The following is a 12,931-nucleotide window of genomic DNA, read 5'->3' on the forward strand; positions in this document are numbered from 1 at the left end:
ATGGCAGCACGTTGAATCTAGCAAGGGCAAATGACCGTCTGTATTTAGGCATTTGTAATTTTGACAAATAATTTGCTGGGGTAAGCAAAGAAGACAAGCCCCATCTGCCCCTCACTTCCCTCTACAGAAGGGGTTGTCAACCTGGTCCCTACCGCCCACTAGTGGGCGTTTCAGGATCCTAGGTGGGCGGTAGGGGGTTCTACGACACAAGCTGAATCCTCCTTCCATCGAGCACTGGTGGGCGGAAAGGAAATTTTACCATCAAGAAAGATGCATTAGTGGGCGGTAGGTATAAAAAAGGTTGACTACCCCTGCTCTACAGCACATGCAGAAACTGCCTTCTTGACAACTGGACCCACTACTGGTCTCGTCCACTCGATCCGCCAGAGCCTGTCTTCACATGTAGGTGAAGTCCCCAACATACCGAGGGTTTGACACCCATCAGCTACCCTCACCTGGTTTAGCTGGTCAGTCAAATCTATTTCCCATGGTGTGGCCGATGTTACATGCTAACAGCTTATAAACCGCCTCGGTCCTGTATACCTGAAGGAGCGTCTCCACCCCCATCATCCAGCCCGTACACTGAGGTCCAGCGCCGAGGGCCTTCTGGCGGTTCCCTCGCTGTGAGAAGTGAGGTTACAGGGAACCAGGCAGAGGGCTTTCTCGGTAGTGGCGCCTGCCCTGTGGAATGCCCTCCCACCAGATGTCAAGGCAATAAACAACAATGTTACTTTTAAAAGACAACTGAAGGTGGCCCTGTTTAGGGAAGTTTTTAATGTCTGATGCCGTATTGTTTTTAATATTCAGTTGGAAGCCGCCCAGAGTGGCTGGGGAAACCCAGCCAGATGGGCAGCGTATAAATAATAAATTATTATTTCTCCTTCTTCTTCTTCTTCTTCTTCTTCTTCGAGCCACAGGTGGAGGCTGAGTGCAGGGTGGGGGCCAAAGGTGGACAAGGTACCCCTGAGAAGCACAACATGTCCCCCACCAGAGATACTCCCTCTCCCCTAAAACCCCATACACCCTACCTTTTGATATTAACATAATACAATCACAGTCCTCATTAAGCCACTGCAAACCTGGCTGGGGCCGGCCTGCACAAAGCAATGAATTAATGGTTAGTTCAGCCTTAATAGCCCCCCTGGAGCTATCTAAACAGCATATCCACACCCACACACTGGCAGCAAGGCCCTCAGGTCACGGATAAACGTTCTGGATTTGGCAGCGCAAAAACAGTTACCACCAGGAAAGCAGGTGACGCCAAACTGGTTTGTCAATTGATCTAAGGATTTTGATTTTAAAACAGATCAGCTACATCTTAACTAGTTGAGCAATTAAACTTGAATACATTTGCCTGTTATCCAAACCTTCTTTATGACACGTGGAAGGAAGAGATGACTTAATGAACAAGACGCTACTTGTGCAGAGAAGAAAAGGTCAGCTTTCGTATTTGCCGTTTCTTCTTCCCATTTTTTTTAAAGTAATAAACCAGAGCCAAAGCGAGTGTCAAAAATTACCGTATTTTTCCATGTATAAGACACCCCCATGTATAAGACTCCAATTTAGGGACTCCAATTTAAGAAAATAGGGGGGAGATTGCCCCGTGCATAAGACGACCCACAGTTTTTCACATAATTTTAAAGTAAAAAAACCTGGTCTTATAGATGGAAAAGGACAGTAATTGTGTGCCCTTAATTCCAAGCCTCACAGATTCAAGTTTAACCTCTCTGTATACCAATTAGTTAACTAACAGTGCAATTCTGTGCATATCAAACATTAAGCCCATCTGAGTTCAACGGGACTTACTTTCTGGTAAGTGTGGTCGGGATTGCAGCCTAATTAATACTTTTAATTGAAGGATCTCAGAAGAGTTTGCCACTCTTTCCCGCCCCTAATTTATACATGTTCTGTTCTGGACAGAACCAGAAAACAAAACAAAAAAACTCTGATGAGAAGAGGAAGAGGAACACACAAACTGTACATGCAGACTTAGGGCAAGGACAGGAAATGTGCCATCTGATTGATGTCGCTGAACTACAACTTCCATCAGGCCCTGCCTGGAAGGTCAAGGGTCAGGAAAGATGGAAGCTGCAAGCCAATAACATCTGGAGGACCACAAGTTTTCCATCTCTGTCCTGGTGGGTCCATCATGCTATGTAGGAACTGGCCGCTGGGGCATTAAAACTTGATGGCCATAAAAACTGACGCCCAAGATGGAAAATGAATCACTGATTTTGTGCGTGCACGCTGCTGATTCTTGCAGAACCAGATCCTATTTTACTTAAGAGCCAAATCAACCAAGAGCAACACAACTTCCTCACAAGTAGGCAAACTCAAGGCTGCAGGCTTGGTGAGGAAAAGGGTTCAAAATGGGCTGCCACATTGAGAATGAATCTGTCAAAGCGGGAAAAAGGGGCATATTTCATTCGACAACAGACTAACTACCCACTACTATTTGCAATGGTGGACAATGAGGATTAAGGGGAGAAGGAAAGGGGCCAACAAAAGCAGACCCCAGAGAAGACAGGCCGGAAAAGGGGGCAGGGAGGAGGGGGTGCCACAGAGGAATATCCGGTGGGAAAGAAAGAAATGGGTCCATTTGGCAAGGACCCCTTGGAGGAAAGGGAAAAGAATCAGAGGCAGAAACAGAAAAAGCAGCTAAGCAAATCAATCAAATGGCGGGCAAGGAGGAGGGAGATGGGACACAGAAACACTCTTTCTTTTCTGCCCTTAAAAAGAACAAGATAAAAACCAGAGAGATGAATTGGAGAAGAGGGAGGCAGGCATGCAAAGTAGCACCAACCAAGGAGTGCTAAACGGGGGTGGGGGGACAGTTATTTCCTTATTGCACCCCACACAAAGGTGTGTGTGAATATAGATATATATATGGGAAGGGAAAGGGCTGGGGAAAAGGAATGCATGTAAAGATCATCAGATGGGGAGGCTGAAGAGGAGAAAGGCAGGGAGAAATGTAACAGTCACAGCTCCAAATTACTCTCCGCCACCCCGCTTTTTTTTTTTTATGGGGAAGGGAGACATATGGGAAAGGAGGAGAAATAATCCAAAATCAAGGAAGAGGAAAAGGAAGCTGGGAGGAAGGGAGAGCAAAGGTACCAAGAGCCCAAACACACATAAATGAGAACCAGGCACCAACCAATCAGTGGTGGAATCCGATGAGAGGCTACGCAAAACAACAATATACACAAATATTACATGATATGGAAAAGAAGGCGATTTGGGGAGGGAGAGACTTGACAGGTGGAGAATATCAGTCAAATCGAACAGCTGGAAGACGGAGAAAGGAGGGGGGGCAGATAGGGGAAATTACAGTTTTCAGTCTTTTTTGACTCTCCTCCGAAAGCAGAGGGTGGGAGGCAGGAATGAGGAAATTACAGATAACCCATATATATTCTCTTCTGTGCCCCACTAGCACACCCACAACCCCAAAAAAATTCAAGGGGGAGGGGAAAGGAAATAAAATAATAAAGCAGCCAATCAATGGGGAAGGGGGTAGTAAATAGAAGAGATGGAAAGGAAAGAGGGGCGATGGTGATTGTATCCCTATTTTCTCTTCTTCCCAAATATCTGAGGGGGGGTTGAAGAGAGGCAGGCGGAAAAGGAGCGATCCTATATAATTGAGGGTAATGAACTCCTTCGATGCAGGAAGGGAGCTCCATCCACCTGGAAACAGCGGGAGATGTAGATGCAAAAAGGTGGAAGGAAGGAAAGAAGGAAGGAAGGAAGGAAGGAGGCCATTATTTCTCCCACACACACAAAAAAGAGAGACGAGGGAAGGAGGGGGATGAAGAGAGGCTTGCAGAGGAGCCGCCACAACCAGTCCTGGAACTGAGGCAAATCAGCTCCCATTCAAACTGGGGGTGGAATGGAAGGAGGGAGGCGATCATTGATTTCACACACAAGAAGGGACATCAAATCTCCCTGAGATAACAGGGAGCTGCCTATTATCCCACTGAGATTGGAGGGAAGGGAAAAGCGAATTATTATTATTATTATTATTTATTTTGTCTCCCACCACCCCGCCAAAAAAGAAAAAAGACGAGATGCTGTAAGCGAAAAACAGCTTATCTCCCGAGTTTGCGCCAAGAAAACTCAGAAACGTGAGGAGAGGCAAGCAGGGAAGGAGAGACCTGAGGAACTCCCTGCGACAGGCCTGCCCTCCCCCCCCCTTTCAAAGGAGGAGGAAGAGGAGGGTTTTGCTCTTCCTCCTCGCTCTCTTCCCTCCCCCCCCCTCAATTCCCACCTCCTCCTCCTCCTCCTCCCCGGGAGACCCACCTGCCGCTCCTCCCCCGGGGAAACCATGGGTCCTCCCGCGCCGCCCGAGCTCGGCGGGCACCTTCGGCGTCTGAGGCGGCGGGTTTGTTTGGCGTCGGCGCCAGCTGAAGGGAGCCAAGATGGCGGGCAGAAAAGGGCGCCGCGCGCAGGCGCGGGAGGCACGCGCAGAAGGGAGGGGTGGGGAAAGGAAAGGAGGCCGGCGCCCGAGGCATTCTGGGGGGTGTAGTTTTCTCCAGCCTTTGCTTCGAACGCCGGCGGGTTGGAATCAAGGAAGCGCTTCCGGCTCCCGAGCGCAGCGCTTTGGCTGAAAAGGAGAGGGGTTGGGAAATCATAGAGTCGTGGAGCTGGAAGGGGGACCCCCAAGGAGCATCTAGTCCAGCCCCCCACATCCTGCCACTTCGGGAGTCTCGGCTAAGATCATCCGTGGCAGGATGGCCGTCCAACCTCTGCTTTGGAAACCTCCGAGGAAGGAGGATTCAACACCACCACTACCTCCAGTGGCGGGCTGTTCCACAGTCAAACGCGGTGCCGGATGTAGATATAAGCTAAACAAGCTATAGCTTAGGGCTCCACTCTCTTGCCCCCCCCAAAAAAAATTAAAGGGAAAAAACACTGGATGTACATTTCCAAAATATAAGATAAAAAACACATAAAATAAAACCTACATGCAGCAACAGTGTTTTGTGTTGTGCCATCACCCCCTGGCAAATAGAAGGGGAAGAAATGGAGGCAGGGGGGAGATTTTACTTTCTTGGGCTCCGTGATCGCTGCAGAATTAAAAGACGCCTGCTTCTTGGGAGAAAAGCAATGACAAACCTAGACAGCATCTTAAAAAGCAGAGACATCACCTTGCCAACAAAGGTCCGTATAGTTAAAGCTATGGTTTTCCCAGTAGTGATGTATAGAAGTGAGAGCTGGACCATAAAGAAGGCTGATCGCCGAAGAATGGATGCTTTTGAATTATGGTGCTGGAGGAGACTCTTGAGAGTCCCATGGACTGCAAGAAGATCAAACCGATCAATTCTGAAGGAACTCAGCCCTGATTGCTCACTGGAAGGACAGATCCTGAGGCTGAGGCTCCAATACTTTGGCCACCTCATGAGAAGAGAAGACTCCCGGGAAAAGTCGTTTAGTCGTGTCTGACTCTTTGTGACCCCCTGGACCAGAGCATGCCAGGCACTCCTGTCTTCCACTGCCTCCAGCAGTTTGGTCAAACTCATGCTGGTAGCTTCGAGAGCACTGTCCCACCATCTCGTCCTCTGTTGTCCCCTTCTCCTTGTGCCCTCCATCTTTCCCAACATCAGGTCTTTTCCGGGGATTCTTCTCTTCTCATGAGGTGGCCAAAGTACTGGAGCCTCAGCTTCAGGATCTGTCCTTCCAGTGAGCACTCAGGGCTGATTTCCTTCAGAATGGATAGGTTTGATCTTCTTGCAGTCCATGGGACTCTTGAGTCTCCTCAAAATAATTCTAAATTCTAAATTCATATATATATTATTTTTTTTATTTCATCAGATTTGTTATGTCCACCCTGTGCACACTGGCTGCAGCTGGGGGCTCCTTCCGGATAATGCTATGACCCCCCCCCCCCATGATTATGTTCCAGATGTGTTCCTCTCTCCCTCTCCCAGTCCAAAGTGCTGACATCAGGCACAACGGACCAGACATTAGCCATGGAAGCCACAGATCAGAGAGCAATGCACAATGCTCATTTAAAGCAGAGGGGGAAAGCCCATCTCGCTGACAGCTTCTCGGTGTCGGGCTTGACTCGGGCCAATTTTTTTCCACGGAAATTACCAGGTTGGAGTTCCCTGGAAATGCTGCAGGGACCTCGGCACTAATGGAGCCTGGAGGAAAAAGCAATAAAATTAGGAAGCTCCTGTCAGAATCCTGGAGCTCATTCCTGCCACGGGGCGAGTCTTTGGTTCACGACTGTCATCAAGCCGTCAGGCAAACCTGTTTTCCTTTCTTAGAAAAACAGTGAAGGATCCGTTCCCCCCGCCCCATCACCCCGGTTTTTCTCTGTGTGCATCGCTCCCAATAGCATGTTGAAATTATCTGCAATTTTCCAATTGGATTGCGTGAACAGGGAAGAAAATAAAACGTATAACTTAGCTACAGCACAGGGAGACAATGCTGTTCCTCTTCTCTGGTTTAAATTCAGTCCTTGTTTAAGTTTGGGTTTAGCCTCTTAATGGTAAGACCACCAGTGTTGCAATACCAACTTTTTGTACGTGTGTCCCGGGTGATTGTCGGGAAGTTGTGTTTGTGCAGGTGTCCCTCCTCTCCAGGGACAGTCCTGGATTCACAGAAGCTGTCCCAGTTTCTGAGTTGATCCTGAAATGTCCCACTTTTTCTTAAAAAGGTAAAGGGGCCCCTGACCATTAGGTCCAGTTGTGGCCAACTCTGGGGTTGCGGCGCTCATCTCGCTTTATTGGCCGAGGGAGCCGCCGTACAGCTTCCGGGTCATGTGGCCAGCATGACTAAGCCGCTTCTGGTGAAGCAGAGCAGCGCACGGAAACGCCATTTACCTTCCCGCCGGAGCGGTACCTATTGATCTACTTGCACTTTGACGTGCTTTCGAACTGCTAGGTTGGCAGGAGCAGGGACCGAGCAACGGGAGCTCACTCCGTCGCGGGGATTCGAACCGCCGACCTTGTGATCGGCAAGTCCTAGGCTCTGTGGTTTAACCCACAGCGCCACCTGCGTCCCTCACTTTTTCTTAGGGCATCCCTATTTTCATTGGAAAAGTGTTGGAGAGTATGGAGTTTTGTGGCCCCCCCGAGCCAAGGAAATACAACCTTTAGAAGACATCTGTTTGCAAAAGACAGAGAGGAAGGACAGATTTACCAATTTGTTCTTTCCTCCCACCAAAAAATAATCGGGTGACCTTGACAAAAAAACCACCACCCAGCCTTGAGCTGAAAACAGGATGCAGCTGTTAAACGATGTATTTGAAGCACCTTATTTTCCCCAAAGATTCCTGAGAACTGTGGCTTGTTAAGCGTGCTGGGAATTGTAGCCCAGTTAGGGGATAAACTACAGTTCCCAGGATCCTTTGTTGGAAAACAAGGTGCTTTAAATGTACAGTGGTACCTTGGGTTACAGACGCTTCACGTTACAGACGCTTCAGGTTACAGACTCCGCTAACCCAGAAATAGTACTTCAGGTTAAGAACTTTGCTTCAGGATGAGAACAGAAATCGTGCGGCGGCAGCGGGAGGCCCCATTAGCTAAAGTGGTGCTTCAGGTTAAGAACAGTTTCAGGTTAAGAATGGACCTCCGGAACGAATTAAGTACTTAACCCGAGGTACCACTGTAAGGCATATGTTCTCTGGCATAAGTTTAGCCCATGGGTCGGCAAACTAAGGTCTGCGGGCTGGATCAGGCCCAATTGCTTTCTAGATCCAGCCCGTGGGTGGACCGGGAATCCAGGCAGCCGGCACAGCGCGCGTGTGCAATGGGTTTTTGCAACTCAACCAGGCTTGGGGGTCAAAAGTGAGGCGGGCGGCTGCTTGAGACAAGCCCCTTCTCCGTCTGTTGTGCGTGCGCAGCAATCGTTTCTTCCGGGGTGGGGGAGAGGGAAAAGGAGCCACAGTTCGGATTTCCACCATGGAGCTGCCAGCGACTGACATCAGGAAGAGCAGTTGTGGCGGCAGGAGCTCGGAGGCGCCTCGGGAGCGACGCTCGCTGGTGTCTGTGGCGGCGGTGCTCCACGTCGGAGGAAGCGCTGTGCGGCTGTGCTCTGAAGCAGTTGTGCGCTCTGCTGGGGAGGCCACTTGTTAGCTACACGGTACGAGCCATGGAAAGTGTTATGTACTGAGTTGAATAGGATCCAAACTGCAGCAGTCTGATTGGTCCTAGAACAATAGGATTCAGAATGCAGCAGTCTGATTGGTCCTAGAACAAGGCAGCAGTATGATTGGTTGGCAGGAACCACCCAATCATGCTCCAGATAGAAGTGAATCCACAACCTGATTGGCTTACAGTAGAATTCCGGAATTAGCCAATCATGTGCAGCCCATTGTGTAAAGAATGTATATAAAGCAGATGCTTTTACGGGACATTCATTCACTCCTCCTCACCACTATGAGCTGAATAAAGAGCATGAAATCACTTTGCGACTCTGAGTATATTTCAGAAAGGTAAATAGCCGCCTCCGCCTCCTCCTCTTCCCTCACAGGGGGAAAAGAACACTTTTGCTTGAGTGGCGCCGGCCTAACTTAGCGTGGCCAACGGCTTTTTCCTGCACACACGCCTTGGCCCAGTATACCTGAAGGAGCGTCTCCACCCCCTTCTTCAGCCCGGACACTGAGGTCTAGCGCCGAGGGCCTTCTGGCAGTTCCCTCGCTGCGAGAAGCCAAGTTACAGGGAACCAGGCAGAGGGCCTTCTCGGTAGTGGCGCCCTCCCTATGGAACGCCCTCCCACCAGATGTCAAAGAGAACAACAACTACCAGACTTGTAGAAGACATCTGAAGGCAGCCCTGTTTAGGGAAGCTTTTAATGTTTAATGGATTACAGTATTTTAATATCTTGTTGGAAGCTGCCCAGAGTGGCTGGGGAAGCCCAGCCAGATGGGCGGGGTATAAATAAATTATTATTATTATTATTACGCGGACACGCTCTCCAAGGCCGACAGGAATAGCACGCTTACCTCAGCCCCCCACCCCGCCTTAAGAGAGAAATAATAACTGTCAACGCATAAAATGCAAAGGATGCAGTGTGGGTAGATGAGGGAAACCCCCCCACCACCAAAAAAATCACATCTAGGCAGATTTGGAGTTCCAAGAAGGGTTTTTGCCAAAAATGCGGGTCATAATCATGGCAAAATATAGTCCGGCCCCCCACAAGGTCTGAAGGACAGTGGACCGGCCCCCTGTTGAAAAAGGTTGCTGACCCCTGGGTTTAGCTCTCTGTGGTTACTGGTTCTGGTGCTGAATAGTCATATATTGTTGGAGAGAGACTGAGCTGAGAAATAAGACCAAGGGTGCATATTGATATAGGAATGTATTAGACAAAATGTAAAGAAATATACAATAATAAGAGTACATTTACTTGTAAAAAAGGAATATACAACGGGACAGACAGGAAGTCCAAAGTGTTCGTAGATATATGATTTTGGAATAGTTTTTTGTCCTTGTTTTTTTTCTTTAGGTATATAAACTTTGTATTGTGGTAAGAGAGTCAGGGACAGTATACATGCTGAAAATTGTATTATAATAAGCCTTGTAATGTAATATGATAACGTTTACCGATGTAACATAAGAACGTTAATAAATAAAACTCAAAAAAAAATAGTCATATATTGCTTGTGAATGGATGCGTGTGTCAGAGAGAGAAAATGAACAGAGAGAAATTAAGTTATACACTCATACAAATTTATGCAGTTCTTATTTCTTTATGTCCGCAGGAGAAATTCAGAAATGAAAGTTATCGACTTGTGGCCACTGATCTATCACTATTATCACCTGTATGTGGCTCTATCAGCATGATAGGAATTGCATGGCCATTTTAAAATTAATCCACACAACAAGAAACTTTAGCAGAATTCCTACACGCCTGCCCCAGAGAAAAGATAGAAACCAATAATGTTCCTTGGACTGTGCCATGATACAGCTCTGAGCCTCCCAACACACTAAAAACATAAAATTAAATGTGAGTATACATCTGGAAAGCTCTTTAGTAAAACATACAGCAAATGCATATTTGAATGCTGATGGTTTCAAAGACAGAGACGTACTAATATTAACAGTATGCACGTAGAGGGATTTTTTGAAATGTAAAGGGGGATTCTCTCAGTTAATCTAAAGCACGCATATACTTAAAAACTCATTACCCAACAGGAAAAAGTCTTTTTAATGGATCAGCTCTGGTTATTTTATTATACAAGAGCCATTTCCAGGACACTTGGGGTGAGTGTGAATGTCTGGAAGCTTTATCACAAAGGAGTTTTGTTTTGTTTTTAAGTTGGGTTTTGCCTTGGTCTCTTTGCTAAAACAATGGGATGGAGGCTATAATGGAACAAATCCTTGAAAAAAATTATCAGGGCTGGCTGGGTGTAATGGGAGTAAATAAATATGGGGCAATAAACTCCAGAGCAGATTTCTGAAGGAGTTCAGCTCGCCACACTCTCAGTAATCAAACCTAAATTTCAAACTGCATTCCTCAGAGGAATCACATACCCTGTGGGGTTTTTCAAAGGAAGGAACCTTTCTTGTGATACGGAAGGCGGGGGCATGTCTTCTTCCCCTTCTTCTTCGCTACAATATATCAATTTATTTCCAATTGTCAATGTCAAAAGGGACTAAAATCTATAAAATTCATATAAAATCAACATGCCAATTTGCTCAATTTCTCTAGGACTCCATCACACCTCCCCTGTCCTCCATAATCCCTCAAGCAAGGTGTCAAGACCCTAATCCTGTCAAATCACTCTGCCAAGCCTTTCCCCCAGGAAATGCCAGTACATGGACCATTGTCTTCTCATCAGGATGTGCTTATCTGCGCATATCTCCAGCTCTGCATATTCCCCCCTCCCTCCTCCATATGTTAATCCTGTGTAACCCAACCTCTTCTTAACGTATTCATGATGTAATCTGTGTAACCCAACCTCTCTTTAATGTATTCATGATGTAACTGGGATGTATTTTGCACTGTATTCTGGGACATGGAGGGAAGTTTCAAAAGTTTATGTCACCCCTTTCTCGCTGTTCAATCTTGCCTTGAACCTGTTGCGCAATAAACTTGGATCTTCTGCAGCTTGCTCCTGTCTCCGGCTGAGCTCATTTTTCCTCCGCAGGGACCCGCGGACTTAGTCCGACGAGCTGGGTGGCTGAGCAGCCTCGCACCCAGATTTTTACCGTAACACTTGCAACCCAGGGCAGTCAATGAAGCCTCCAAGCCTTCAGCACACATAAATGGCTGCAAGTTTGCTTGCGCATAAGCTTCCTTGAAGACAGTGGGGCTTGCTTTTGAGTGAGCTTAGGAGGAGGTCAGAAAAATCACAATGCCTTCCATCAGGAAAAGCAGGACTGCTCTGACTTCCCTCAAATTAGCCGAAGAATTATTGTTCAGTGGATTATTATTGTAATGTTGTTGTTGTTTAGTCGTGTCCGACTCTTCGTGACCCCATGGACCAGAGCACGCCAGGCACCCCTGTCTTCCACTGCCTCCCACAGTTTAGTCAAACTCATGCTGGTCGCTTCGAGAACACTGTCCCACCATCTCGTCCTCTGTCGTCCCCTTCTCCTTGTGCCCTCCATCTTTCCCAACATCAGGGTCTTTTCCAGGGAGTCTTCTCTTCTCATGAGGTGGCCAAAGTATTGGAGCCTCAGCTTCACGATCTGTCCTTCCAGTGAGCACTCAGGGCTGATTTCCTTCAGAATGGATAGGTTTGATCTTCTTGCAGTCCATGGGACTCTCAAGAGTCTCCTCCAGCACCAGAATTCAAAAGCACCAATTCTTCGGCGATCAGCCTTCTTTATGGTTTGTCCATGGAGTTTTCTTGGCAGGGATACTGGAGTGGCTTGCCGGTTCCTGCTCCAGGTGGATCACGTTTGGTCAAAACTCTCCACTATGACCTGTCCATCTTGGGTGGCCCTGCATGACATAGCTCATAGCTTCTCTGAGTTATTCAAGCCACTTCGCCATGGCAAGGCAGTCCCCTTTCTTACCATCCTCTAAAAAAATAATAATCAATAATTATTTATTAAATTTCTATACCACCCTATTATACCCACAGGTCTCGGGGCGGTTACAACATAAAATCAGAATATAAAAAACAAATTATCAAAATGAAAACACAAAATCCCTTCCTCTCTCACTTCCCAATGTGAGATGTTGGTGTGCTCAGCCCCCTAAGTGTCCAGGATGAGCTTGGTGTGTCCCAAACCTATTTTTCTTATTATTAATTAAATTTCTATACTGCCTTTCATCCAAGGACCACAAGGCAGTTTACAAAATAAAAATATTGGTGAGAGCCTGTTGGGCTTTTGCACATTCCACTGCTCCTCTGAAATGTGGTAGGAGGACACTGCAAAAGTCCATCACCTTTCTGCTGTCCTCGACCTCGTCTTACTATTGTATTTTCCCCCCTGTTCTGACCATCCATTTGTCTAGTTTGCCTTTAAAAATAACGTTATTTTCTAGCTCTCCCAACCCTCTCCTTGCGCATGCGCACAACCTTCCCGCTTCAGGCTCCTCCAAGGCGCAGGCGCGTTTGAACCTCCCGCGACAGAAGAGAGGGGTGGGACTCCTTCTTATTTGCATAAAAGAAAGCGCGCAGGCGCAGGAGCTCTGCATCCGGGTATCCCGCGGGAGACCTGAGTCCGCACAGTTAAAGAGAGACAGACGAAAAGCTCCACAGGCAAAGGGCACCAGGGATTATGGGAATCGTGAGATAGTTCCGGTTGCCAGTAAACAACGCAAGCGGCTGTACCACTTGCTTTCCTCTTCCCTCCCCGTTCGTTTTTCCTTTTATGCGGTGTTTCTTAGGTTTCTTCACATCCTTTCTCCCTTTCCTTTAAAAATAAAGTAAAAGTATCGAGTTATGCTGAGCTAAAGAAATATAATTGTCTGGTGGGAGGGACAGGGAAGGCTGAAATGCAGGAATCTCAACTAAAGCACCAGGCATCATCATCAT

General features: G+C 47.4%; 2 protein-coding genes across 14 annotated transcripts in view; one reads left to right on the forward strand and one right to left on the reverse strand.

Moving 5' to 3' along the window:
* The window catches only part of EMSY (EMSY transcriptional repressor, BRCA2 interacting), a 44,392-nt gene extending 39,956 nt beyond the window's left edge, over positions 1–4,436 (reverse strand). For 10 of the 13 annotated variants that reach the window (XR_014547105.1, XR_014547106.1, XR_014547107.1 and 7 more), the window contains exon 1: positions 4,294–4,430. The gene's annotated coding sequence lies outside the window, so the exon portion shown is untranslated. Of the gene's footprint in view, positions 1–4,293 lie in introns of all 13 variants that reach the window. The other 3 variants (XM_083609566.1, XM_083609559.1, XM_083609561.1) reach the window with 2 other exon arrangements.
* LOC310761832 (retinal guanylyl cyclase 2-like) overlaps positions 1–12,931 on the forward strand; it is a gene marked incomplete at its 5' end in the record, with an annotated part of 299,090 nt that overhangs the window by 163,581 nt on the left and 122,578 nt on the right. The window lies entirely within an intron of this gene.

Source organism: Podarcis filfolensis, assembly GCF_964270895.1.
Source record: "Podarcis filfolensis genome assembly, chromosome: 4".
NCBI lineage: Eukaryota > Metazoa > Chordata > Lepidosauria > Squamata > Lacertidae > Podarcis > Podarcis filfolensis.